This window comes from Onychomys torridus, chromosome 5, assembly GCF_903995425.1.
Source record: "Onychomys torridus chromosome 5, mOncTor1.1, whole genome shotgun sequence".
In the NCBI taxonomy this organism is placed as follows: Eukaryota; Metazoa; Chordata; class Mammalia; order Rodentia; family Cricetidae; genus Onychomys; species Onychomys torridus.
This window is the reverse complement of record NC_050447.1, coordinates 76569045-76595310: the sequence shown is the minus strand read 5'-3', so window position 1 is coordinate 76595310 and position 26266 is coordinate 76569045. Positions and strand designations below refer to the sequence as shown.

At 40.0% G+C, this 26266-nt stretch overlaps 1 protein-coding gene across 3 annotated transcripts in view; it reads left to right on the top strand.

Moving 5' to 3' along the window:
- The window catches only part of Nebl (nebulette), a 364943-nt gene that overhangs the window by 208448 nt on the left and 130229 nt on the right, over window positions 1-26266 (top strand). Inside the window, exons 2-4 of one of the 3 annotated variants that reach the window (XM_036186871.1) lie at window positions 862-942; window positions 1508-1597; window positions 9955-10147. The exons of the other annotated variants lie outside the window; for them this stretch is intronic. The gene's annotated coding sequence lies outside the window, so the exon portion shown is untranslated. The remainder of the gene's footprint in view (window positions 1-861; window positions 943-1507; window positions 1598-9954; window positions 10148-26266) is intronic. 3 annotated transcript variants of the gene reach the window in all.

Sequence of the window (26266 nt, the reverse complement as noted above, 5' to 3'; positions counted from 1 at the left end):
TCTTTATTTTGGTACCCATAACGACAATGTAGTGAGCACAGGAGATATATTAAGTGCTGGCATTTAAGGTGCTTCTGCCACATTACCCAGGAGAGCTGCAGAAAGACCAAGAAAAAAGGTGGGGCTTGGAGTTTACGCATCCATAGGAAAGAAGCAGACTGGCTTTTAAAATAAAGTTCTCATTTTTCCCAGTGATGTTCTGATGATATCTTCATTTTAATTCAAGATGTTCATATCAGAAGAAGTTTGACTGACTGTATGCTTTCGGGGCTTAGAGATTTTTTTTTTTTTAAGTGGGAAGTCTGGATATTCAGCTGAAAAATCTAATAGAGGACAATGTTTACAAGTTCAGGTCCATCTGCAGCAGCATGCAGCTGGGGAGCTTTGTGGAAAGTTCTGTCTTAGGATCTCAGGGTTGTACGGGTTTTCACAATTGAGTCACTCTGTTGTCATATGGCTCCTTTAACCCCCAAACCCTTACACATCTTTACATGTTTATTAACCATAGTTTAGGAAGGTACATGTACAGAAGTGAATTGGGGAATATTGTGCCTATGGGAACATTGAACCATCTTTAATCTCATCCATATGGGGACTGTTGTTACTACTCTAGTTTCAGGAGGCTCCCACCCTTCACCCTCTCAACAACAGGGTGGCAGGGACGTGGTGTGGTCTGCCAGAGACAACTGATGTAGTTTCCTGTGCTGTGTGTGCACACATAGAGGCGAGGCTGCACTTTAATTAGCTCACACAGTCTGGGGATGAATTGGGAAATAACATGGTAAAATCCAGCCCCAAGAGGTTTTTACAGCCTTCATGATGTAGATAAAAACTAGGTGTTTATTTTCTAATTCATCATAGGTGGAAGAAAAGGACCATATGAAGAGGAAAGAAAAAGAAACCCGTGAGAGAGGCCTAGGCTTTCTCAGACTGATGGAAATAGTAAGTGTTCCATTATCAGATCTGCCTGTCCTCGCTGCACAGTGGGAAGAGTTTTGTGTGCCTATGTGAGGGTTCTTATACCATTGCCTACCAGACTATTTCTCCTACTCTGTGAGTGTCTAGAATTCCGATTATGTACCCCATTTCACAACTATCCTTTTTCTTTTGCTGCCACTTGCAAACCAGCAAACCCATTCATAAGAAAAGCTTGCTTGCTTTGCAAGAAAAGCTAAGATCAGAAGCTGTCTGTAATTTGATACTGAAATGTAATTAATTCTAACTCTTTTGATACAGCCACATAAATTTTCATTGACTTAGAATGTAAAATAAATTATACACCCATTAATAAACTCACAAGGACACTGCTGATTTAGTTCCCTGAGACTTTATGAGTTAGCTTCAGAAATATTGGATTATTGGAACTAAATAATTGAATACAGTGTCTATGGACTATTAAAAGATTTGATTCAAAGTTAAGTTGAATGTGAGGGTGAGCGTGAGAGGGTAGGGGCGATTATCTAGGGATTTGGTCTCTGTTTGTAATTTAAATAAATCATTTTGACAGAGACTGACTGTAACCATGTTCAGCTGCTGACAGTGTGAAATTGAGTTGTATGGTGGACAGAAGACAAGCAGTCAAGAGAAATCCCCAAAGGTAAAATTTGTTATGTAATTGGGTCAACTCATGCATGAGAAATGCATGCTAATTGTAAACTGGTGGCAAAATTACCCTGTAGGAGGCAATTAGGTCTTATATGAATCCAAACAACTGACATGGGTAACTTGCTTTCTTTTTGTACACAGCAAACATGGCAGTGGTTTTTGAAAGGAGAGAAAGATAAAAATTAGAGAGACATGCAGCATACAAATGGATATTTTTTGTTAATTCCTCCTTATATAAGAAATATAGCATGCATCATTAAGTAAAAATTTACATGAAAGCTCTCGATTTTAAGTAGTTCAGTACACACTAATTTGTAAGGAGAACGGGGCGGTATTTTGTTATGACCCATTGCTAGTTTTATTAACATAATCAATTAGTTATGAAGTTGATGGGTAAGAACTAAGCCCTTGAAGGTGTCTAGTTTTAGAGTGAACCTCTATGTTGCTCGGACAGCCTGTGTTTTCCCTCCAGCTCATCTCCACAAGTAACTCTGATGTGAGCCAATGCAGCAGTGGGTCAGTAGCACGCTTTCTGCGGGCAGAGATCAAGTATGCCAAAGGAAGTAGGGGGACAACAGTGCATATTTTTCTTATAATGTCTAACACATGTTCATGAATAGTTCATGCATTTTGGAACACTTTGACACACTGTTTAATTAGACCCTCTGAACAACCTCTCTCCTCAGGGAAAGGATTTCTATGAGGAACACTTAGACTTTCCTGAGAAAAATATACGGAAAATTACCTTTTGGCTTTTCTTTCCCACTCATGGTTCCCCTCACACCTGGCTTTGCTTTATTTTTTCATGTAGGGCAGAACTTCAAAGGCTGATCTCCGCTTTTTATCCCCAATTTTTTAGCCACAGTCACTTAAAGAAACAAATACGTCTCAGACCAGTAATTACTTGTGCATGGCAAGAACAGGGGTTCTTGCTAAATAGCCTTGTCTTGAGGGGTGGTTGGAGAAGAACCTCCACAACTCAAGCATTAGCACCTGTGACTTCTGCTTGGAGACAGAGATGAAGGGTCCAGGGATGATTTCTTGAGGTGCTGCTTTTGCGAAAGTCTGTCTCCCTGTTTCTTTTTTCTTCCATCCCTCCACATCCGGCCTCTCTTCCTGCTTCACTTCTGCGGCAGCCCCATAATTGGTCTTTTCTCCTTCCAAGCTCCTCTTGCTCTTTCTGTTGTATCTTAAACACCACTGTGAGATGACTCTTTCCAAAGTATCTGCTTCACCAAGACCTTGCTGTGACCCCTTAAAAAACCCTCCTTTGGACTTCCCCTTTGAGCAGGATGAAGTGTAATCTCCTATGCCCTTTATCGGGCTCTAGTGACCTTTTGCAATTGCCTGAACTATTTCCGGCCTTATCTTCGCTGCTTGTCAACACTGTTTGCACATTTCTTCTAGGCCTGGACTTTAATCTGTTCTGGACTTTCCTACGAGTCACTCTTCTTGTTTGGGCCAATTTGACACTGCTAGGAACTGAAGTCCTGACCCTCTGACCCCAGGTGTGCACTCACCAGACAGCTGGTGATCTTCCTCACCTCTGGAACAGTTCCAGTGCTCTGAGGAGGGAGTATAGTCATTTTCTACCATCATTTCACACATTATATTCCACATGTTGGTTGTAATTAGTGTTTTATGTGCCTAATTGTCTTCTTCTCTAACTTCAAGAGAGTGAGAATTATGTACCCTTTCATTTATTGTTCTATAATCTCCAAGAATGCACAGCACGGCACGACACGTTGTCTCCTTGGTTCAGGACATGTCCCCGTCTGTTAGTTGGATTTCTGGAGTAGAGTCTTGAGTCTTCTTGCTCCATTCCAGGTTGTTCTCCACATGATTTCTTGCAAATTATTCCTAAAATGAACATTGGATTGTGTCATGTCTCTCCTAGAATCTGGCCTTGGCTCCCTACTCCCTTCAGGATAAAACACAAAATACTTTGCATGGAAAGAGAGACTATCCCTGGTTTAGCAAGAGCTGAAACTTGGAGCTTTGGTGGCCCTCTGAGCTCCACAGACTCATGCTTCTGATTAGAAATCTCATTGCCTCTGCTGGCTCTGTGGTCCCCCGTTTGGTCTTGATCTTTCTTTCTATCCTACTGTTCTTGTCCTCTGCTTCCATAGGACCACTGGTGTTTTCTCCTCTGCCCATGTTGGACTTTAGAAAGGTGTGATATAGCACAGCGCTAAACTGGAGAACAAAGGAATTGACCCCTGCTCCCATCATTTTTGGATCAGTTTGGCTTCTGCATACTTGTCAGTCCTGGCTCATAAAAACTTTCCTTGGATAAATGCCACAGTAAAGGGAGTTCTCTCTCTCTCTCTCTCTCTCTCTCTCTCTCTCTCTCTCTCTCTCTCTCTGTTTAGGAATGGGCAGGCTTCCCATGAATATCAACGAAATATGGCATATCAAGTTGTAGTAAAACTAATAACCTCCCATGTTTTAAGGCTGGGCAGGGCAACCATTATGAGGAGTAGGGTCCCAAAAGCCTGTTAAAGAGTCAGAGTACAAGATTTCCAGTGTCCAGTCTAGAGCTTGGTATGTAGCCCATGCCCAGTAAGTGTGTACTGAATAATGAAATGAGGCAATCATCTGTAAAATAGTGATGTATTTTCTCATCAAAAACCCTCTTGGAGGGGGGGTCTCTAGTTTTAGAAGTTACTTTGAATTTTGTCATTCTTGTTTATATTGCTTGATAATACTTAACTCTGTGTGTGTGTGTGTGTGTGTGTGTGTGTGTGTGTACATGCGTATGCGTGTGTGCACACTACTTAAATATGTGGCAAGTTCAATAGTTTTATTGAATGACTGTAGCAATACTTCTTCAGTAAAGTATGATTTGTGGCTTCCTACTGTGTTTCCTAAGAATTTAACTATATTGAAAATGTAAGGACTACCTCTGTTCTAGAACATTGTGGCCAGAGTATCAAAACAAACAAACACCAACACCACCAATAAAACAAACAAACAAACAAATAAACAACTCCAAATCAAAGCCCACAAAATTTTACAAGAACTGCTTCAGTGGTGTACAGTTTCATAGTGCCCTGGCAAAGCACCCGCAGAAGCCATGCGAGGGAGAAAGGATGTATTTGGTTCCAAGGATCCAACCTATCATGGCGGAGAAAGCCAAGGAGAGCTGCTGAAGCAGTAGACTATTACAGTATAGGCTTCTTCAGACCATGGCAGTTCAAGGAACAGAGAGCTCAAGTTAGACCAGAAGAAGGATCTATCACCTTCAAGGTCTGCCCTTACTGGTGTGTGCATGCCAGCTAGGCACCATGTCCCCAGATTTCCATAACCTTCCAAAACAGCATTACCAGCTGGGGGGGTCAAATATTCAAACACAAGTGCCTCAAGGTAGGAGGAACATTTCACATCCAGACCACAGTGAGTTGACATCACAAAATACCACAGGCTGGGTATTTCAAAGAACAGGGATTTATTTTCTCACTGGTCTAGAGCCTGGGTGTGTTAGGTCAAGGTTGAGTGGGTTGGCCACTAGTGAGGACTTTCTTCCTGGCCTGTAAACTATCACTGCCTCCTCCTTGGGTCTTTCTGTGACCTTTACTTGTATGCAGGTATGCAGGTGTGTGTGGGGAGCTCTGAGGTCTCCTCTTCTTACAAGAACATTGGTCCAATGAGGTTAAGGCTCTCCCCTTATGACCCTCATTTTACTTTGGTTTAAATTCTCTTCTTCCTTCCTTCCTTCTTTCCTTCCTTTCCTTTTTTTTTTTTTTTTTTTTTTTTTTTGGAGACAGGGTTTCCTCTATGTGACAGCCCTGGAACTCTATAGACCAGGCTGGCCTCAAACTCACAGTGATCCACCAGCCTCTGCCTCCCAAGTGCTGGCATTAAAGATGTGTGCCACCACCACCTGGCTTGTTAGGAGATTTTTGAGGGCAAGGTAAAGTTCAAATTTTTTGTTGTCTTAGTTTTTATGTTTAGTTTGGCTTGGCTTTGGATTTAGAGTCAGGGTCTGTCTTTGTTGCTCAGGCTAATGTCAAATACCTGTGTTCAGATGATCCTCCTGCCTCACCCTCCTGAGTCACTGAGATTGCAGGCATGGTCTATTGTACTTCAGCTTTATGTTTGAAACCTTTAAAACAAGTGCTTTGTCTATAAAGAATAAGTTAGAAATGGAAGTTGCCTCCCGAGTGTCTTACCTGAGTACGCATGTATGTGAAGTAAACTCTGGCTGTGGATATCACATTACACCAGGCCTTGTGGGTTTAGAAGAGGGAACGAGTCCTTTTTGTATGCCTTTCATTTTCACACTAGGTTGTGTGGAGTGGGCTGGTGTGGCCTTAGCAAAGGTAGAGGGTCTAGTCAATAGGTTATGAAGAATCAAAAGCAAGAGAGGGTTTTGTATGTCTCAGCACGTCAAAGGTTGGGACATACGACATACATATGTCAGGGTGTAGGAGAGATCCTGTTACTAAATCAGGGGTTGGGTCAAGATTGCCAGAGGAGCTACTATAGTTCCAGGCATGTCTATTCTGGGTGTCTATAAATACAAATGAGGATTTGGAAGAGAAAGCCACTTTGAGAACTTGTTAACTTAAACATTTTAAAGAGTTTCCTGTGTGTAGACACTTAGGAGATAGGGAATATGAGAAATGAAACAGGCATGACCCTTGACCTCATGAAGCTTGTAGTCTCTGAAAGGCTAAAAGTTAATTGTTACAGCAATACTTCATACTGAGTTAGATAACACATCTACCCAGCTGTGATTAATGCTTCATAGAGGGAGATAATATGTTAATATGAGAAGAATAACTGTCCCGTGTTTGGGAGAAGAAGAAATGGAACTTTTGACCTTATATTTAAAAATGGTCTTACTGAGGGTTTGGGAAATAGCTCAGTAAGTAAGAACACTTTCTGTGTAAATGTGAGGACCTGAGTCCAAAATCTCAGAACTTATAAAAGCTGGGCATGGTTTAACATGACTCTATCACTGTGGTTCAGGAGAGAGGACTTCCGGGTCTGGCTGGCTGCCAGCCTAGCTCCAGGCTCAGTGAGGCCCTGTCACAAAGGAACGAGGTGAAGAGTGGTGGTAGAGGAACTCAAAGTCTCCCTTTGCCCTCTGCATGTATGTGGGCATGCACACCCATTAACACATATATACATTTCCACATTTCACATTTCACACACACACACACACACACACACACACACACACACACACACACACGAATTTTACTGAGTGGTTTACACTGTTGTAAAGTAATAGGTACTATTTATTTTATTTTTGTTTTCTCATTTTTCTGTATCTATATTTCCCAATTCCCCCCTTACCTGTCAGCACGGATTTCTCAAAATACTCTAAATTAAATCGAACTACCCAAATTGCTTAGCAGAAGTATAAAACAGGAAATATAGATTTCCTCAAAAAGCAAAGCACAACATTTAACAAAATCATACTATCATCCATAAGATGGCACAAATGTCTAATTATGGAAAAATATTGGTCAGTTTGTTAATTTAATGATGGCTTAAAGACTATAATAATATATATATTTTCACACATACAACTGTTCTAAATATACTTTATCTATGTTTGCTTTTGTGCTTATGAAAATTTTGAAAAGTCCACGGCTTAATTACGGCTGTTTTGCATTCGTCTCCTTCCCTGTCCTGTCTGTAGAGTCATAATTTTAAATCTTGGGTTTTTCACAGCAGCACTGGGAACGTTAAGAAAACATTTTGCCCTTTAAAGACACATTTATGACTGAACTAGCTCTCTAGGTGTAGACGCCGTGTTTCCCTGCATTCGTGGTGTGTCCGTGAGCCTTTGAGTGGAGAGCTGGTGCGGGAGATGTCAGCGCTGGTTTGTATGGTTTGGTTTCTCTCCTCTGTGTTCTTGGCCCAGTCTGTGCTGACAACGAACCACTGGGATATCCCCTCGGTGCTTTGGGGTCTTTTCCTGCCAAATATTGTTCTCGTGCAAGATTAAATGGCTGAATCAGTGTGGCCCGAATCTTGATCCTGCTGAGAATATTAAGGCTCCCGCGGGCTGTAATACAGATTGGCTGGCGAGACTCTGCTGGAGAAATAAACTGAGTTTCTCTAAATGAATCTAACAACTGCTGTGAACCTTTGTGTGTCCTGCAGCATGCGTCTACTGCTGGCAGTTAACCATTTATTGCCCTCATTTTCTCCCAAAGTTGCTCCAGTCCACCCCTGTGCATGGATTGTAAACACTTTCATAAATTTATTTCACATTCATTTTCTGCCAGATAAGCCATTTGAGACATTAAATTAGTAAGTACTCTGAAGGGTAAGTCCCTATTTACTCTCTTTCTTTAAGGAGGAAAGCCATATTTTTGTATGCTTACAGAATAAAAGGGCTGTGATGTCACTGAGAGAATTCAGTAGGCCACGTCATCTGGTTCTTCAGAGTCGATGGACTAATGTTGAACATTTTGATCACAGGCTTTATGCCAATTGTCAGAAGTATATGACACACTTGGAAGGAGGCAGGACCGATACAGAAATTATTTACAGTGCTCCCAAACTTGATTCCATTACTATGTGTGTTCTTAGGGCTAGATTAAAACTGATAAAACTCTAAATTCTGCAAAGATAATGGTGCTTCAGCAAAGGACTAAACTTAAAAGTCGTTGGGAACAATAGCAGGCTCCAAAGCATGGAACACACACACTAATGTGAAAATAAAGGTGTGTTAGGTTGTCTGTAGTCTTCTGTATACGTCTAGTGAACTCTCTTTTGGGGCCCCTTTCCTCACTTACATACGGGGAGTGTTCTCAGTCTGCCCATGAAGCACCCATCCCATCTGCTTCCCACATTATTCCCATTTGTCTCCTGACACCTTGTGTATCTGTGAGTATATGTGTTTTGTGTGTGGGATGGTTTAGGAAAATTTGTCTGCGACTGTGGCTTGCAAATGGCTAAGCACACCATCATCACAATAAACAACTATTAAATCCATCAGTGCTGTTTTAAACATTTGCAGATGGTGCCACAGATTATTATTACTGGGACTATAACATATATTTTTAATTTAGCATTTCTGCATGTGTGTGTGTGTGTGTGTGCCTGTGTAGAGGTCGGAGGACAACTTACAGGAGATAGTTCTCCCCTTCTACCTTGTGCATGCCAGGGAGCAAACTCAGATTGTCAGGCTTGTGGCAAGTCCCTCTACTCACTGAGCTCTCTTCATAGCCCTGCAATAATATTCTTAAAACAAATATTTATTTAGAATCTATATATCACTCTGTATAAATAAAATGCTGATTGGCCCGTAGCCAATATATATATATATATATATATATATATATATATATATATGTACTTATTGCTATAAGTATACCAAAAAAAAAAAAAACTAGCTAGGAGAAGGCTCAGAGAGGCAGAGGCAGGGACTGGAGAGGTGACTCAGGGATTAACAATGATTGTTGCTTCTACAGAGGACTGGACTTCAGTTAACAACTCCAACTTCAAGGATCCATGCCCTCATCTAGTCTTTACTGGCCTAGGAGAAAGCTCAGAGAGGCAGAGACAGGGACTGGAAGGGTAACTCTAGTCTAATTTGCCATTTGGGTTGGATACATGACTTTTGAGTCTCATGAGTAGACATTATTGAAGTTTGTAGTCATTCAGAAATAGACTTTGAAGGTACATTCAAATAAGGACTCAAAGTGTTAAACTGTAAATTCTCTAAATCTTCATCAATAAGTCAAAAGCTGCATCTCTTCTTGTGGAAAAAAGAATACATGTGTTAATCTTAGTTAAATGTCATGGGGTTTCTATGTCTATAATACTTGATTTCAGTCTTCTGGTACTAAGAATGTATACCTGTTTTAAACAGGAACTGTATTACACATCAAAATGGAATATAGAGACTTGTATTCAACATGGAGGGGAAATGAAATGAGATTTGTACCTATCACCCAGCTCAATAAGTAGAACATTTGAAAAGTCTTCCCCTGAGGAAAACATGAGGGCTCATCATTTGACTAGCTACTAGCAACACAAGCTTCTTTCTTCTGTCTGTTCATCCATCCATCCATCCATCCATCCGTCCGTCCGTCCGTCCGTCTGTCCGTCCGTCCATCCATCCACCCATCCATGCACCCATTGACTTGATTACTTACCTAGCTATATAAAATAATCTGCCTATCTTCTATGTATATATTTATCATCTGTGTATCTATGTGTCTATAATCTGTCTGTCTGTCTGTCCATTCATCTATCTTCTATCTATCTTCATTTTGAGATAGAGTCCTTTTGTGTAGCATGTCCTTACCTCAAACTCATCATCTTTTTGCCTTAGCGTCTGAAGTTCAGGGATTAACTGAACCACTGTCTATATCTTCACAGGTTCCTGAAAGTAGAGATTTTCCTTGTGAGATGATGAAAAGATGTGATTACATGGAAATCCAATTCCCATGTTTGGAGTAACGTATGACTTTTGGAGAAAACTTGATGACTTCTTGTACCACCAAAGCATATACAGTCTGCAAGGGTATTCAACATTTGCCTCTTCTTCCTCATTTGGCTGTGCAGAATTCAGGTATGTGTCTGTCAATCATTGTCTCTTTGGCACCTCTCTCTGGGCTTTAGACATATGGGAGAGAAGATTCCTGAGGGGCTCATTGTGTGCTGGACAGCCTTTCATGTTTGTTATTTCATATATATATATATTTGCATCAATGTCTATGCAGCATTTCTCCTATAGGATTTTGTGAGCATTGTTACATGTTTTATATGGAGTCTTGTACCACAAGGCAAATCCCAAAGATAGTGTCTTTTGCTGGTACAGAGATTAGATTATTCCTAAATGGCATTTTTGGAGGCCACATGGAGAGCTTAGAACCATATTTCAAAGTTTCAAATTTCTTAACAGTAGTTGCTGACTTATATAATTCACTTAGCCTGTCCCTGTGAACTGTTCCCAAGTGTGCTGGGATATAGGAAGGCTTTGCATTGTCCCAGGCTTCTCCAGTGAGGTTTATCATGTGATATGATGAAAATGTTCAATCCTACCTCTCTGTCAGGATGATTACCTTTCCTGACCTATTTTATTGCAAGGTTTCTGCTCTGTGCTTAGCACCATGTGAGGGGCTGTGGGTTCAAGGTCGATACACAGTCTTCAGCCTAGATCATAGAACACAGCCTGGGGCAGGGGTTAGGAGACAGAGGAGACTTTAAGGATTCTGGAATGCAGAAGGCACCTACCCTTATCTGGAGTGTGGTGATGATTATAGATCACTGACAGATGAGGTTTTGAGATGACTTCTTAAGAAGGAGTGAGCAGAAGACAAGTTGGCAATAGTAGAGAACCGAAAGAACTACCTACCACTCCTGCCAGGGAGGCTGTGTGGTATGTTTATGTGCTGCAAAGGCTAATTTTATCCAGAAGATTTGGAGGGATAACTAAAAAACAGTTTTATTAGGGGAACAATTTAAATTTTAGGATCACTATCTATTTCAATGTTGGGAGTACATTACCTAGGACTGTTGTAACTTGGCCCCTTATGGGCTGGATCTTGTTGTAATTGTCACCATTGAATCTTGGAATTCTTTAGGTCTGAGTGTTGAACTTGGGGTGACTATAGCCTCAGTATTTGTGAGTGTATTCTTTGGAAGCTAAATGGAAAAATATATATTTTCACTTCTGTATGTTTAAGCCATCAAAAAATTTAAAAAGTAACTTGAACAATTTTATTTCATAGTTTTAGAAAGTTGAGTGGCAAATGTTGACTAAGGGGTCAGTACAGTAATTAGGGCAATGTAATTAGGCTCTCCGACTGTGACATAAGTGAGGCTCAGTCTCAGGTTGGCAGGTCTGAGAGTGTAAACCCACGTAAATATGTATGCATCTAATATTCCATGCAGGGGCCACGTTCCTTCTCAACCAAACGTGGAGAGAAGTCTCAGTTAAGTAGTGTCTGAAATGTGGGCTGTTCATGTAAACCTGTTATTATGCCAGAATAAAGATTAAACTAAACTTTTGTTCTCATGGATGAGATTTCTGAATTCTGGATGACAAACCACAGTGCAGTTGGCTTTGATACAGATATTAACTATCTCTTGCTTATAACACAGACCAGATACCCTAGACAGTGGCCAGCATAGGTTAACATAGTGGACAGAGATGCTGCAAGACATGACCCTGGGTCCTTGTTGTTACTGGGATGCTGGAAACATCTTTTCGGGTCACTTTGTGAAGATGCTTCTTTAAGGCCATTTTACTTTGGATTCCTAAAGTCAGAATGTAAATAAATAAAACCCTAGTAATTGAATAGTTTCAAATAACATCATTTTGTGTGTGCAGGGACCGGTGGACCTAATCCTAATTAAAAACAAGGGAAGTTAGTTTTGCCTTATAGCAAGAAATAAGGAAAGACTCAAGAAATAAGTTCCTATAATGTGGGGATCATGCAATAAGTTCCCAAGGTCATTCCTACTTTGAAAAGGATCTATGTCAGGCAGGCATTACATCTCAATCACTATGCCCGTCTTCTCCCACATCTCAAATGGGAATGATAATTTGTGATGCTTATTTTAAGTTGGGCAGATCAACAAAAGCATGATGGGTGAAAGCCCTTTGTATGATTCAGACGAAAGGCACTCCACTAAAAATGTGAAGTTGAGCCCACTCTGTGGAGATACTAGCATGGAGGGATGATTGGCTTTCCTTTTTGGCCTTTTGTAATTTTATTAAAATGTAATTGAGACACACAAGAAAAGCAGTTTCGTCTGGTTGAGGAGAGCCAGGGGAATGGGTGTGCCCTGGTGGGGGAGGGGAGGATGCATGTATGTTATCAGGCTGGACTCAGCTGTTCTTTTGAGTCCTTCCAGGTCATAAATGGAGAGAAAAGTGGTGGTAATAATTCCCAGGCCTCCCCAAATGCTATTTTTTGAAATGGGGGATTAATAACATGGAAAGAAAAAAAATGGGATGTTTTATGAAAGGTCAAGATTTCTTAATGTTTTGTTCTTGCAAAGAATATTTGAAATGACCTATGATCCTGAAAAAGGGCTAACCTCCCCTTGTTCATAAGGTGGGTGAGTGCTCAAATCTATTAATGGTGTTGAATTACAAGAAGATTTGGAAGGTTAGTATAGGGAATAATTAGAGCAGGCAAAAATGAAGCCACCACGAGCAGTAATCCTAAAGAGAATTAAAACAGGAAGCACTGCATTATTTATTTGGATCGAATGGGAACTTGCCAAAGGAGAGGCAGCTGGCTTTCTCCTTTTTGGAATGTTTGTATACTAGAGAAGAGACTGCCCATCAGATTGAAACTCACTTAATTGTTGCTGTGACACCAGATCAAAAAACGGCACAATGAAGTGGGAAGAGACATAGGTAACGATGTGATTCTGGACAGAGAAGACATGGGCTCTCATCACAAGCCGTCTGGAGCTGGGGCTCTGGCCATCCCAGCTACATCATCACTGCCCACTATGTCTTAGCTAAGACAGTTTGGCATTAGAGTGGATTTTAGAGACTGACCAGACCTGAGTTCAATTTTTTTCTTTTTTGCTCTCTGGTGAAGACTGAACATGGGCCTTCACATATCTTAAGTAAATATTCTTTTGCTCAGCTAACATTCCAAGCCTTTTAAAACTTCATTTTAAGGCAACAGCATGCCACGCTGCTCAGACTTGAGCTTCTGAATCATTTGCCTTACCTTCCTAGGTAGCTGGGATTACAAGTGTGGACCAGCACACAAAGCCTCCACTATCTGTTAAATACCTCCATTACCCTAAAATACCCAGCTTTGAACAAACCCTGCTTCATCCACTTCATCATGGTGGTTTCCACATCCATAAATGAAATGGAAATAAAATACTTACCTTGCAAAATTTTTATGACAATTAAATAGTTACTCTTAGGATATAAGTAAAAGAGTTGGCATGGTAATGTTAGTTTTGTTATTATGTAAGAAACTAAAATTGAGAAGTTTGGCATGGGAATATTCTCAGGAGTCACTTTATTTTATATTTTCAGAAATAGCAGTATTTCTGTTTTCTGAATTTATTACCATTTGCACCCATTTATTTTATTTAGATTTCCTAGGAGCAATGTTATTTTGATTATCATGGTTCTGTATTTAATATCTTCATTAAATGATGTTGTAAAGTTTTCCTAGAGGCTAATATCCATTATAGACTTCTCACTGCTGAAAGAAGTTGATATTTTTAATGAGAATAGCATGCTGAACTAAAGCTTCTGGTGCTTTCTAGGTGAAAAAAAATCTTATTAGTTCAGTCTGGTACAACATGTATTATTATAAGTTCACAAATAAATTGCTTCCCAGTTTATGATGAGGATCCTAAGGTTGTTTTCAGATAATACCCTAACTTTGCTTTGCATCCCTCTAAGTATTATAATAAATATCAGGCTTATTTAAGATGTAAGCAAAGAGAATCTTCATTTCTACTTTAATTTTAAAAGGCAACGATAGCATTTTAATTCTGCTTCCACTATATTAAAACATATAGATTCCATAGTATTCTTTGCCAAAATGTTGGTCAGTGATAGAGTACTGTGTCTAGCATGCATGAGCTTGCCTCTATCATCCCCAGCAGTGTCCAGACAAACAAACACAAAGAAAAGAAATAAGAGACACACCAGGCTAGGTTTTGACTACCCAGCATTGTTACAAAGGAGATGTGATGGAGTCTATGTGATGTAAATATGTTTAGGTATTCACTGAGATGGATGTCTGTGTCTTGGTGTCTATCATTTGTCTTTCCATGCTGTGCTTAGCTACTTTGATAAAGATCTGCTGACAGTCATGTGCAGCATTAGTGAATGTTGGTTTTAATGTGTTGACTCACAGGTGCTGTTTGTCATATTTAGCACATTCTTGGGCAAATTCAAATTGTTTTGTTGTTTTTCATCTAGAAATGAATTTGTTTTGTGATTTGCTATGGATCCCTATATAGTAGATTATATACCAAACCCACATATTATAGGAGATGATAGATATTCCCATTAGGAGACTTTCAAAATACTCCCACAGTGTTGAACACTGCTTAGACCAAGGTTCCTTCACTTAGGGGATGTGGCTTGCCATGTTTTTAACATTAGCATTAGACAGGGTACTTGGTGTTATTGGCATTAAATAAATGTTTTAAAAGGTTAACAAAACTGTATGTGCACTTTGCTTCAGTGTGTACAACCTGTGAATTTATTTCCAACCAAACTCTTGTGAGGTCCTGGCCAATTTTCCACACTCCTGGATCTCCTTACCTCTCATTTTGCTCCCAATGTCTTAAATATTTGTTTATATTATGGTTTGAATCTGAAATGTCCCCCCAGAGTTCATGCTTTGACTATTTGGTACTGAAATGGTTATTTTGGGGGAGGATCTGGAAATGTAGGAGGAGGGGCTAAGCTGGAGAAAGTAGTTTCCTGGGATCAGCTTTAGCGTCTATTATCCCTAGTTGCCACTTGTATTTCTCTCCTTCCTGTCTTCTATGATGGGAGCAGTAGCCATCCATCATATGCTCCGACCACCAAAATGCTGTATGCAAACACTTGCGGGGAAAGCCACTATTGACTGAACCTTCAGCAACAGTGGGATTTTCATTTCTTCTTTAAGTTGCTGTGTTAGGCATTTTGGTCACATTGGTGCAAAATTATCTAATACAGTCTGTTAGTGAGATATTAGGTGCATTGTAGATGATAACAGCTGTACTGTGTGAATCAGGAAGGGACTCACTTAAACAGGTGGTCCTGAGATCTAAGCACAATAAAGGCTTACCTCTCACTCATAGGCCAATGAGTTGGTAGCCGGAAGGGAGGCTAAAGGGCTCTCCTTCACGCTGTCATTCAGAGATCTAGGCTTTTTCAGTCTGATGCCTCTGCTGGCCACTGGATGAACTGCATCCAGCATGCATTCAAGAGAAGAGAATTCAGTGACTGACCTGGCTAGCTGAATACATCATGCCTATCCATAGTTCACTGATTAGAATTCAGTTATGTGGACCCACTCCCTTCAGCAAACTAGAAATGTGTGTAAGCAGTGTGTGTGTGTGTGTGTGTGTGTGTGTGTGTGTGTGTGTGTGTGTGTGTGTGTGTGTGTGTCCAGAAAGGAAGGCAGGGTAGATCTTTTAAGCTGTATTACACAGGCAGGTTTTCCTGAGAACTGAACTTGAGTTCTGGGTAGAAGCAGGCATTCTGTAGCAGGAATAGCAGTTTTGACAGAGAATTCTTCTTTTCTGTTGGCTTTGGTGGCAGTCCTATTGTTGAGTCTGGATCAGTCACAGATGAGACTAATGTCCAGTCTGTGGAGTCACAAATGAAACTAATGTCCAGGCTGTGGTGAGCAGTGAGACTTTACTGTAACATCACTAATTAGACACAAAAGGTTCACATCTGAAATGCAGACTCTCTTGTTTTTGTTTTTCATAGTCAATGGGAACAACTTTAGAAGTCCAACTGTACTTGGACAACAGGCATAAAAACAGAGATAGTAAAACTTATGATATTGCCAGCTGTACATATACTGAACTGAGAAATACCAAATGGTCACAAGGAAACAACTATGTAAACATTCCTTTTGCCTAGATAAGAGTAATAGATAGCTCTCATTTAGAATGGGTGGGGATGGGTAGAAGGTACCAAAATGCCAATTGTAGTTGAATAGATTCAGATTCACTAAACCAGGAAACTTACTGCATTTTCTTTTATAACTTTTAAACTTTATATTTGTTTGACCCTCCTGAGAATGAATCAGAAATGCAATGGTATACAAGTAACTTAAAAACTACAATATGTTTCTTAATTCTTTGAGAATTTTACACATAGATACAATGATTTTGATCATATTTATCCCCTATCCCTTCCTGTATCTCCTCCCAGATTCTTCTCCACCCCCTTCCCAACTTCTCTTCCTTCTATTGTAGTTGTTTACTTTTTATAAGTCTCCCCTGGGTTCATTTTAAACAACATGGGTATGGGGCCATCCACCATGGGTCAACCTAGCAGGAGCCACATTTTTAAAGGAAAACTACTCTCCTGGAGAAGCCATGAACTACAAATGGCTCCTCAGCTCGGGGTGGGGCTTGTGAGTGCTGTAGTCCTGTCATGTCCAGAAGATGTTTGCTGCAGTTCTCCCCAATGCCTGGTTTTTATGATTTCACCATCTCTTCTTCTGGAATGGTCCCCTGAGCCCAGGGAGGATATGTGACCAAAACAACTGTCCCATTTGTGGCTATATACCATCTGGAAACTTATTATTTTTACATTTTGATCTATGAGCTTCTGTATTAACTGCCATCCGCTGCACAAAAAATGTTGATGTGGTCCAAGATGTACACTAATCTATGGGTAGAGAGATACCAGTTTAGACAGCAATTTGATACTGTGGCCAACAACAGAATAATAATACTAGGTTCATCCAGAGTCTATGAGCTCCCAAACCATAGGCTCTCAGCCAGATATACAGGACTACACATGCATTTTCTCTTGTAGAACCAGCTTTAAATCAAATCAGAAAGCAATTGATTACCCCCATAATATTTATGACACTATTATACCTATGAGAATATCTTGCCAAGCTGGTCATTATTGTAGTTCACAGTGTTCATAGCTTTGTAAGACAGTTGATGACTTTTCCCCCCCAGCAGTCTGCATATCACCTTCCTGTTGTAGGTATTCATTCCACAAATAGCTTTGGAGTACCAGCCTTCGGATATGGTCGCTTGGTTGGTTATGTGACTGCTTAAAACTGAGGAGAGAGCACATGCTCACTCTCTCTTGTGGTTGGAGATCAGACTGCTGGTTCCATTCACCCATGGATACAGAATAAAGTAAACAGCCACAGTGGTCCTCCATTCTGCTATTGGTGGAATGAATCCCTACAACACCTTCCAATATTATGGAAACTAGTCAGCAGGGAAGGAAGCTTCCCGGTCAGTGTTGACTTGATTTCTCCCTGTCACCAGAGTATATGGTGTCTTCAGCAATTGGGTCTTACCATCACGTTCTGGTGGGCAACCAAGAGAAAATGACAACAGCCTACATTATTTTGAAGTTCTTCAGAACATCCTTGATAGATAATTTTTGGGAAGATATTGTCCTCCTGACCCTGGCCTTTTATTTGGCAACTTTTCAGAGAAGTTTTGAAGATGATGGTTTGTAGTAATTACTTTGGAGTCACACTCTTTGTGAAAAGCTAGCTCTCGGGGTCATTTGGTGACCAAAAAAATTAGGTACTTGGTGGGGTCAGAGGTAACAATTTACAAATTTTCTTGTCAAAAGGACATTCATAATTTTTTTTTTTAGACCAGAGTATCTATATAGACACTGGACTATAAGTCATCAAAAGGCTCTCTACAGTTCACAGAAAACCTAGTTCCTGCCTATGGCATGGCAGACTTATTGAGAGAATCAGGTTTCTTCCACTGGGTTGTGCTTTGTTTTTGTTTTTGTTTTTTTTTTTTTTTCAGTCCTACAAATTGCATGTATTTTATGTAGTGTTAATGCAGCAAGTATCTAATGTTCCTAATTTATGCAGTTGGATATTTCATAAATGGAGTTTCTGCATGCAAGCATTTATACACATTAATATTTATGCAAGTATTCAAATAAATGCAAAGGCATCTGTCTGCATATGTGATGAAAACATGCATATGTATGAACAGTTGTGCCAGGGGAAAAGTCCCCAAAGTTAGTGATTGCTGAGGTTACACTTTTCAACTTTTGTTCTTTTCAAAAAATTTCCTTGGCTAGGAAACACATGTAGAAAAGGAGCGCAACCATTAACATCGATAAATGAAATGATTTATTTGACTGCATCTAGTAGGTGTAAAAAACAAGTCTATTGAAACTCCTTTTTATCAATGATAGGATTTTCAATAGCATTTTACAAATAAGTAACAATTTTCACTAAAACTTTCATTCTAATAAACTGCCGTACAAATAACAAACTATCAGCAAGGAAAATTTTGTCTGAATAACTTGAAATTCTATGCCCTGTGGTACAGGACTTTTCCCTAGGTTGAGCCCCTAACCCCATATCATGGGCCCTCTCTCTCCAGGAGGCCTAGACCCTTCCTAGAACTGTCACAGAGGACAAGGGTTGATAGTCTTTCTTGTTCACTGATCTACAGCACTCTGTCCTATATCTTCATCGCTGTCTAAAGGGGGTTCTCTTTGATCTCTTATACTTGTAATTCTGCTTTGTCTGTTTATTAGATTAAAAAACAAAGTGTTTTTTATTTATAAGCTTATTTATTTATATACTGATACATCCCCAGCCCCTTATGTTAATAGTTCATGGTAGACTAGAATAAACAGAATCAATTCTGACATATCACTTTTGCAGTTTACAGATGTGTTAAAGATCCTACACCTCCTCCCTCCAGCATCTGAGGCATTTAAAACCCACCAGCTGTTTGGAAGGGACTGAGAATTGTGCTGTGTTTGTCATACTTAAGCAGCATCCTTCCATGGGAACTTTGGTGCATTCATTTTTGAGCTGAAATGCTGGATGACACATCTTTTCTTCTGGGAGAAGAATGGTTGAGAGAATTATGGATTATTTAGATGTGAACTTGAAAGCAATTGTTTGCTCAGAGTTGCGCTGGATTTTTCAAGTAGGACTTCTTTCCCATCATTCATTGATAGACGCAGATTTTAATCTTTGTGTTTCATAGAGAACATGGATGTGACTCTATTCAATAGACATGGATAGTTTATAATGTTTCAGATTTAAAATTGGCGTGTGTGTGTGTGTGTGTGTGTGTGTGTGTGTGTGTGTGTGTGTAGTATAGCTAGATTTGCATATTTTCCAGTTAATATCTTTCTAGAAACCTGTGGTTTCTAATTAGTGTTCTGCATTGACCACATATGCTCATGTGTGCCATTCAAGGTACAGAGTCATTTGTAAGGATGATTTCTATGTCTTCTGTTGGTTTCCTTGATTTACTTCATTCTATTTATTTATTTATTTATTTATTTATTTATTTATTTATTTATTTATTTATTTATTTATGCAAGAGAGTTTCTTTGCTGAAGCCAGGTTCCATCACAATATTTCAGGCTCTGCCTTGAATTTACAAATCTCTGCCTCAGCTTCTCAAGTGCTAGGATTGTAGGCATGCATCACAATGCCCATCTTGATTCCCTTCTAAGTAGAAGACATCTACTTGGGCTCAAGGCAGGAGTATCAAGTGTAACAGCTCTAGTTCAAGAAGGAGTTGGGAATGTTGAAGGCATGGGTGGAAGTCAAAGTGAGGAAGAGGACAGTGGCATAGGGTTTGAGAGGAGAAACTAAACAGAGGGGAGGTAAAGAGTTGCAGTTTTCCTGATGGCAATGAAAATCATAGGAAGTTTTCAAGTAGATGTATGACATGATTTGATTTTCATTTTCAAAAGTATTGCCTGGGCTAATATTTAGGAAAAAATGGATTGTGTGAAGCAAGAGAGACAAGGTGATATGGTGGTTTTCATCAAGCAGAACAATAGAATACCAATAGATATGTGGAAAAGAAGACTCAGGTTTCATCTTGAGAGTAGAGTTCACAAAAACACGAGGAAGGAAGCCCTATGAGTAATGAAGGGTTTGAGTGAATGGGTAATTGGTTGGTTCATTTGATTTAGATGAAGGAGTCTGAGAAGGAAGAAGTGAGAACATTTTACTACTTCACTTGGTTGCATCTGAACATCCAAGCAGAGGATTTAGTAGTCTGAAAGCTCTTTTATTTAGTAGTCTGAAAGTCGGGGGCAAGGCAGGAAAGGAGGTATGGAACTGGGCATCATCAGTAGCAAGATGGTATTTAATGCCCTGGAAGGAGATGAACTCACCTAGTGAGAGTGTCAATAGAGACGAGAGCCAGAGCCAAGGTGCAGAGGGGTTCTCCAGCCCGAGAAGGTCTGGTAAGAGAACACATAGAATGGAGTCTTATGTGATGACCAAGAAGTAAGATGAGTTTAGGAAGCAGAGGCCAAGAGAGGAGGTGATGGATGGGAACAATGAATAAAGATTTTGCTGTAAAGGGCATCCATCATCACTTGTCTACAAGTGATGCTATAGACTATAGTCTATAGACTGCCTAGAGTAATACTCAGAGAATGTCTCTCTTTTGTGCTATGTATGTGGTGTGTGTGTGTGTGTATGAGTACCTGAGCATGTGAGCAGGCCAGAGGAGGACATTGGGTATCCTGTTTTTTTTTTTTTTTAAATCACTTTTTACTTTATTCCTTCGAGATAGGGTCTCTTACAGAATCTGGTATGTGTTTAGCAGGCCCCAGCAATCCTACTGACTCTGTCCCCCATGGCACTGGGTTTACAGATGCGTGTGCAGCTGCACCTGGCTTTTTCCATGGGTGTTTGGCATTTGAACTCAGGCCCTCATGTTTTCAGGGCGAGTGCTAGCTCCCCTGAGATCTCCTCTTCCACTCTTCACTTTCATTTATTTATTTATTTATTTATTTATTTATTTATTTATTTATTTATTTATTTATTTGTTTGTTTGTTTGGTGCTAGGATAGAGCCTGGGCATTGGATCTTCTAGGCAAGCAGTGTGCCGTGGAGCCACATCCCCAGCTTCTGCGTTTTTCTTTGTTTCAATACTGAGCACCGACCGAGTTGTTCATATTTGCTGCTGTGTGCCATGTATGGTGCTTGAAGAGTGGCTACTATAACTAACAAAACGGAACGTTCAGTTCTACTGAATATACACTAAAAATGGAGACTCAATTCAGATATTAGAAAGATACTGCTATGGATTATTTCAATATACATTTTATATCCTCCTCAAGTATTGCCTATAGCATTTTATTTCTGGGATGGGACATACTGTAGAGTGATTTTCCAGAGTTATCTTTAAAATATGAAAATAATTTGGTTCATAATTTAATATTGATTACTCATCAAGAGGATACTAATTTGGGCAGATTGAATTTAAACATATTATTAAATTAGTTTACTGGACTTAAATTCTTCTTCAAGAATCGCTCCCAGCAAAGGTAAACTTAATATGTAGATTACATTGGCCTTCTTTCCTCCACTCTTTTCTATTATCTTTCTTCTTTCTTCCTTTTTCAATATAGTATCTGTGTAGTTCAGGCTAGCCTCAAGCTTGCTGTATAGCCAGGGATGACTTTGAACTTCTAACTCCTTTGCTTTCACTTTCCAAGTGTTGTAAGTGTGAGTAATTTTGCTCAGTTTATTTAGTGATGGGGATTGAACCTAGGGCTGTATGCATGCTAGGCATGTACTTTATTAACTGCATCATTCCCTAGCCCCTTCATGTCCCATTTCTCTTGAGCAGATGAGAAGCTCACATTTGATATATACACATAATCATACCCATATAAAAATGACCATACCTCACAAGGAAGAGCCGAGAGAGTCTGCAAAATATGGCCTCTGAGAGTTTCCATTATTTGTATAAGGTCCCAAGGCCGTAAGACTGAAAATTAGATTCTGGCTCCGTGGCTGGCTAGGCTGAGCCATGGCTCCAGCACCACACTGAAGCCATCTGTGCATTCTTTCTCCAGAGACATTTTATGTTTACATGAGCAGAGGACATTTACATGGATGTACTTGAGCTTTTAACTCTTGTGGTTGAAATTACGACTGTTGCGGTATTTGATGAGTTGGTTGTGAGCCTAGCTTTTAATGGCCAAACCATCACACCAGCCCTCTTGGTACAGCTTTGATGTGCTGCTACTGGTTTTGCTTTGGTTGGATGGTGGATGCCTCATTTGTAGTTAGGCTCCTCTTTTCTTGGGACTAAAGTACAGTCAACTTGTTCACATTCTTGTTTATTATGAATTGATTGTCTTCACCCTCTTTGTGTAGTGGGTCTATTAACATCATCTGCTGCTGTGAACTTTTCCCATGTTTGATGATACTCTCTCTTGTTCTTAGGATTCTCAAGCTTTCAGCAAAATCCCCGTGGAGAAAAGATCTATTTGTTCTTATAGAAATAATTTAAAGTTAATATATAAATTTTGAAAGGTTAAAGTTTGTAATCAACTTCCATGTCCTATGGGTATCTGAAGTTCATTAAATCTGAAACTTGAACCCTTTCCCCATTCCCCTTACTCGTCTTAATTTATTGTGTTAAGTGTCTACACTAGACATCCAGTTGCCAAGGGATAAAGCATGGTCTGCCTCTACTACTCAACTCCAGCTGTGGTCATCAGTCATGTCGAAGCAATTGTCTGACTCTCTTCCATGTCTCTCCACTGCTATGGCCCCCTTTAGCCCGTCATCATTTCCATTTTCCCTCTTTGCTCCCATTTTGTGGAGCCTTTCCACCTTTCATTTACCCTTACCACTCATTTGTGAGCTTGTTCAATAGAGGAGGTTCTGTGTCTTTTGTCTCAGTGTTTAGGTGTTCACTGGGGGCTTTCACTTGATGGACAAGAAATACAGGTTATGTATCTGTTTTCATCACAAAATGAAACTGACCTGTGGTTACTCTCCATCTGCATTCTTCTGTTCTGAATATTGCTAACAGAGCCTACTTAGCATTACTTTTCAGTTGATTGCTGCAGATTTGGCAGTAATGCCTCAGATTCTTGAGAATGCAAGGCCTCATGCTAGTGCCATTTATCTGCCCAGTCCTCCTGGTTCTATCCAAAAATCTCTTCCAGGCCAGCTCAGCCAATGAGACATAGATTTCTTTCTCTGAGCTAAGTCCTATATGCCTCTTAGGAATAGAATGTGATAGAAATTCCTAGAATATAATATGTGATACTGTATTGCCTTGGGACCAACTGAGGATCATTTTCACGCAGGTATACAGGCTGAGCATCTGGCACACTCTTTATGTGCTGGCACTTACCTGAGGCAAGTAAAAACAAGGTGGGGGTGGTTGGAGGGGGAAGGGACTGTAAAAGATGTAGAATTTCATCTAATCAAATCACAACTTTGTTTAAGCCCTTTCAGGAAAATTAGTCAAGTTTCCTAGAGGGTTGCAAATGCTCCTCACTTGTGAAGTCATGCCAAGAGGTCTGTGTTACCACAAGATTTTAGTGTTTTCTTCAGCTCTGTTCCCAAACTGGCTATAATTTCAGAATATGCCTGCATCAATCCTGCCCCGGGTAAAAGGTGAACAGTCATTTCTGCCTGTAATGGAGCAAACAACACTAGTGGGCACTCAGGCAACTTTTTGTGCATCTGATCAGGAGATACTGGTATTTTCATATCATATATAGGATTTCATAGGAGGCATAATGGAGAGTTTAGTTAAACAAAAAATATTCTTTTCTGATCTTTCTCAATTTGCTAGTAACAGGTCTCAGATTGGTGAGGATGTGTGTTACAAAAACCTGTTTATGAGTGACCCACATGAATAGACAGCAGGCCCACTCTTCCTAATCTCCCAGCTGAATAAGAGGATTGTGAATAACCTGAGAGCTTTTTGAAGAATAATTGGGCTTTTAGCTACAGGAGAAGAAAACCTGCTAAAAAATATCACAAGTTCAAAGGAGCTTTCTGGGTGTGGATTTTCCGGCATGAGCCCATAGCCAAGATGGCTGCCTGCAAACCCAGAGTGCTGTGATCTCAACAGCCTCTCTTCAACTTTAGAAATCTCCTCTGTGATTGCTTTCTCTGGAATTCTAGTAATAGGTTCAACATAGTTCATGAAGTCTCTTTTCAAGCTGTTGCTATTATCCACAAGGTACTTAGCATGAAGCAGACTGCTTTCTGCAAAAGGAGGTAAGTCAGATGGGCCACTCTGGGAGAAGGCAAACTTGTTGGGTAGAGTATAGAAGTACAGTGATGGACAGAAGAGCAATGGTCCAGGGAAAGGCTTCCAGGGGACAGGGCTCCAGACACTGTGAAACAGAAAAATTTGCTTTGTACAGTGGTCCAATGAGGCATCTTAACATTGATACAAATGGACTATACATACCTGAGCTACAGCAGAAAGGAGATTGATCAGTAAAAGGAAAACAGACAGCAGTCTGTGTTGTATATGCCCACTTCTGTCTGTAATATGAAAGCTTCTGTATTCACATATGTGTTTGAGTAGCTGCAGAAGGCATGTGATACATAGTGACATTGTTTGCCTCTGGAAAAGGACCCTAGGAGCCAGGCCTGGGGTAGGATTTTAAAGTTTTATGTACATTACTTAAATTTTCTTTCTTTCTTTCTTTCTTTCTTTCTTTCTTTCTTTCTTTCTTTCTTTCTTTCTTTCTTCCTTCCTTCCTTCCTTCCTTCCTTCCTTCCTTTCTTTCTTTCTTTTTTTTTTTTTTTTAAAAAAAAAAAAACAGAGGTAGATAGAAGGTTTCTAGGCTTACTTGTAGCCCTAGAATAGGTGAAGTTCATGGGTGGGGAAGCAAGCTGGGGGAAAGGGGAAGTGAGGAGCCAGGGAATCTCTATCATACCTTCTTCTAAGTCACAGCGCTCAGGGTTCTCACACCTCCAGTTTTATTACTTCAGCTGGATTGCAGTTGCGTTAGCTCTTCTTGGCTGACCTGGAACTGAACTAGCATTTATATCTTCTATGAGAGAAATGCTGCAGTGTTCCAGAAAGAATATGACACCAAATCGCCCCCACCCATTCTCCTTCAATTGCACATGTATCACATTCCTTAAAAAGAAACAAAAAAACAAAAACGTACTTAAAAAAGACTTTAGGTTTATCCCAGGAGGCCCAGTGTATTCTCAGTCCTACTCATTTAATCAGAAATGTCTAAAATCTGGACTGGGGAGACCGTTTCGTTAGTAAAGGGCTTGCTATGCGTACTTGAGTTCAGATTCCCAGGTCCTTGTAAAAAGCTGGACATGTGGTATGCATCCATAATCCCCGGGCTGGAAAAGTGGACACAAGGGAGCCCTGGGGTTTACTAGCCAGCTTGTCTAGGTGCATTGGTCTGCTGAAGTTCAGTAAGAGAGGCTGTCTCAAAACAGAAGGTGAAGAGTGCCTGAGATTACTGATTTTAACCTCTGGTCTCAATGTGTACCCTGCCATACACACATGCACACAGATGCAAGCCCTCCCCTCCCCCAAGAAGTATCTAAGGTCATTATGTGCTGGGCTACTTTCCAGTTGTAGTTGTTGTGGGTATGGAGATGGGGGGCTTTCATTTACTGTTTCAACAAGATATCCCAAGTTTCATACTTTTTTGTACAACTGTTTTGTCTTTATAAGGGCATTGTTATGTTTTCCTTATTTAGTGTGCTTAGTGAAGGGCTATTGGTATTAAGTAAATATTTCATGAGTTAGCAATTAAGGTGAGGACAGAGGACAAATGCTTACCTTTCTTCTCTTAAAATTTTAAAATAGAAAACATTTTCATGGCCCAAGAAAGTATTTTAGAAATGATTCAAGCCTAGGGTTTCTCAGTGTTGGACTCAGTGGCATCTTTGGTCAAATAATTCTTTATTGTGGTCAATCTACTGTGTTATTATGGGATGGTTCTCGTCTCTACCCAATGCCAGTGAGCATTCCTAACTGGGGCCATCAAAAAGTCTCTAGGTATTGCTAAATGTTTTCTGGGAGCAAAATAGTAAATATTAAAAAAAAAAAAACACAACAAAAACAGTTGATTTAAAATTTGTAGTTAGTAGATGTCCAAGGATTGACCCATATGGAGAAATAACTCTTCAAATGCTGGAGACCCAGTTGAGGGGACCAAGGAAGCTTACATACTGCCTTCATACAGCCCAGGGATGTTTCCTAGTGCCTTAGAGAGGAGCTAGGA